The sequence below is a fragment of the Mastomys coucha genome, chromosome X, assembly GCF_008632895.1.
Source record: "Mastomys coucha isolate ucsf_1 chromosome X, UCSF_Mcou_1, whole genome shotgun sequence".
Lineage (NCBI taxonomy): Eukaryota > Metazoa > Chordata > Mammalia > Rodentia > Muridae > Mastomys > Mastomys coucha.
Genome location: NC_045030.1, coordinates 7,207,181 through 7,210,586, shown reverse-complemented (window position 1 = coordinate 7,210,586; position 3,406 = coordinate 7,207,181).

Genomic DNA, 3,406 nt, shown 5'->3' with positions numbered 1-3,406 from the left:
AAAAAAAAAAAAAAAAGAAAAAAGAAAAAAGAAAAAAAGAAAGAAAGAAAGAAAGAAAGGAAGAAAGGAAGGAAGGAAGGACGGAAGGAAGAAAACCACTGATCTAGGCTTTACAGACACTGCTGTTCCCCGTTGCTCCTTGCTGTAGCCACAGTCAACCCCACTGTGTACTTCAACACCCAGGTGATGGCAAGTCCTTGGGCCATGTCTCCTTCAAGCTATTTGCAGACAAAGTTCCAAAGGCAGCAGAAAACTTTTGTGCTCTGTGCACTGGAAAAAAAACGGTTTGGGGGCTGGAGAGATGGCTCAACGGTTAAGAGCACTAACTGCTCTTCCAAAGGTCCCGAGTTCAAGTCCCAGCAATCACATGGTGGCTCACAACCATGAAATCTGATGCCCTCTTCTGGTGTATCTGGAGACAGCTACAGTGTACTTACATGTAATAAATAAATCGTTTAAAAAAAAAAAAAAAGAAAAGGTTCAGATATAAGGATTCCTCCTTTTGTAGATTTATTCCAGGATTCATGAGCCAGGGTGGTAACATCACTAATGGCACTGGTGACCCAATTATATATTGTCTACAAGAAACACACTGTAGATATGATAGTAGTTTGAAAGTGAAAACACAGACCAGTATTCAAATATTAATAAAAAAGAAAGTAGTAATAATATCAGATAGAGTGCAGAGAAAACAAAATGCCAGTTATATCACATAATAAAGAGTTATTACACCAAGAAGGCATCAATTTTTATGTGTATCTGCTGCAAACTGTGGAGCTAAACATGTAAATCTAAAATTATAGGACTTAGGGCTAGAGAGGTTGCCCGGTGGTTAATACTACTTCTTACACTTGGAGAGGACCTGAGTTCAGTTCTCAGCATCCACATAGAATAGCCTGTAACTCCAGCTCTACGAAATCTGTTCTCTGCCCTCCAAGTGCACCCATACTCATGTGCACACTCTCTCACACACACACACAACTTACCCACATACAAAATAAAAAATAAAACCTATAAGAAAAATTATAGCTGGGCAGTGGTGGCACATGCCTTTAATCCCAGCACTTGGGAGGCAGAGGCAGGTGGATTTCTGAGTTCGAGGCCAGCCTGGTCTACAGAGTGAGTTTCAGGACAGCCAGGGCTACACAGACAATACCTGTCTCGAAAAACAAAAACAACAACAACAAAAAATTATAAAACTAGAAGGAGAATGGACAAATCCACAACACGGCCAAGAAGTCAATGCTTTTCTTTCAACAATTAATAAATAGCTAGGCCGAAGACAATACAAACCCATCCACCAACTAGCTGGAATCAATGTGGAACAATCCCAATTGACAGTAGAATTTTTTTCCCAACTGCCCATGGAGCATATACCAAGGCCCTGGGCCATAAGACAAACCTTAGCAAATTCCAAAGGAAGCATATATTGTGTAGTCTCTGCCTTGTGACATAATCAATAGCAAAAAGCTAACGGGAATATTTCCAAAGCTTTGGAAACTAAACTTACCACTTAAAAAACAAAACAAGCCAGGCAGTGGTGGTACATGCCTTTAATCCCAGCACTTGGGAGGCAGAGGCAGGCGGATTTCTGAGTTCGAGGCCAGCCTAGTCTACAGAATGAGTTTCAGGACAGCCAGGGCTACACAAACCAAAGAGTTGAAGTAGACAGTGACAGCATTCCCTGCTGAGACAATTTGCTAGCTTTAGTCTCTGCAACTGAGTCAGAAATTCCTTCTTGAAATTAGAGCCATGGCCCTCACCTCCATGGCTGCTGAAGATTTGGGGCAAGAGTGGCTGGGATGAAGGCAGAAAGCCACACAGACTGACATTTCTACAGCTGACTTGCCAGATGGAAGACGATCTCTCAGCTAACAGAGTTGAAAACTACTTTAAGGTGGTCATGGTAGAGCACACCTTTAAATCCAGTACTCAGAAGGCAAAGGCAGGTAGATCTCTGTGAGGCTGAGGCCAGCTTTGGGCTACATAGCAAGTTCTATGCAAGCCACAGTCTCTCAGTCTCTCTGAGTCTCTGTCTCTATCTCTCTCTGTGTGTGTGTCTCTGTCTCTCTCTGTCTGAAGAGTTTATTTCACTATAAGACTAGGACGGGGCATTCTTGCACACACTGGTAATGCCAGCTTTAGGGAGCCTGAGACAGGAGAGTCAACAGTTCCATGTCAGCTTGGGCTACACAGTGAATTCCACACTATCTTGAGTTACAAAGCAATAACCTTTCTCAACACACACACACACACACACACACACACACACACACACACACACACGCGAGCGCGAGCACGAATATACTGAAAAGGATGCAAGAATGTATGTGATAGCTACTTAAAAAGCCAATGTAGATTCTATCCACATTGAGAAAGTATTGTGTCTGGAACAAGAGGTTCTGTCTGAAGCTGCTTGTTCCCTCCTGGGCATCATTAATTAAGATGGAACCTGAGAGACTAGACAACCTTTAAAGAAAGACAGCCAGGCTCTTGGAAAGTCACAGAACCTTGTATTATTAAGAACATTTGTTATAAACTCAATACCCTGTAGTTTTCCTGTCAGGAATTTTAGAAAACACTGTAAAATATAACATTGTACAAATTCCTTGAATTAAAAATTTTTAAAAAATGATTCATTCTTTTTGAGATAAGATGTAACTGCATAGTCCAGGCTGGTCTTGAATTCAAGGACCCCCTGCCTCAGCCTCCTAATTGCTGGGATTCCAGGGATGCCTCAGCACACCCAGCTCCCTTTTTGCCTTGAGATAGTGGAGCCACAGGACAGTGCAAAGGTGATTCAGACAGGTCTCATGAACCCCTCGCCTTACCTTCCGGAGGCTTACATTGCCTATAGTTTCCGTGTAGTTTGAGAAACTAGGAAGTTGACACTGGCAAAAGCCATGTGTATAGTTCTGCATGGGTTTGTATAACCGCCCCAAATTTTATTGACCTTTGCAAAGAATAAGCTTTTTGTTTGGTTTCTCTTTTTTTCTTGGGTTCAATCTTGTTGAGCTCTCTCCTCTCCTTTTTAAATTCCCCCCTTCTCACTCTGGATTTTGTTCTTGGTTCTAGAGGTAGGATTAAATCACAGATTTAGGAAGCTTTCTTCTTTGCTGTTAGCATCTGTTGCTCTTTCTTCTCAGTGTTGCTATGTGCCGTATATTTCGATAGCATATATTTTGACTTTTATCCTTATTTAATCCAAGCATACTTTTTAGATTCACCTGAGATTTCCTGTTGTCACTTGTTTGTTCGTTTTTTTTGTTGTTGTTGTTGTTGTTGTTGTTTTTTGTTTTTTGTTTTTTCGAGACAGGGTTTCTCTGTATAGTTCTGGATGTCCTGGAGCTCACTCTGTAGACCAGGCTGGCCTCGAACTCAGAAATCCACCTGCCTTTGCCTCCCA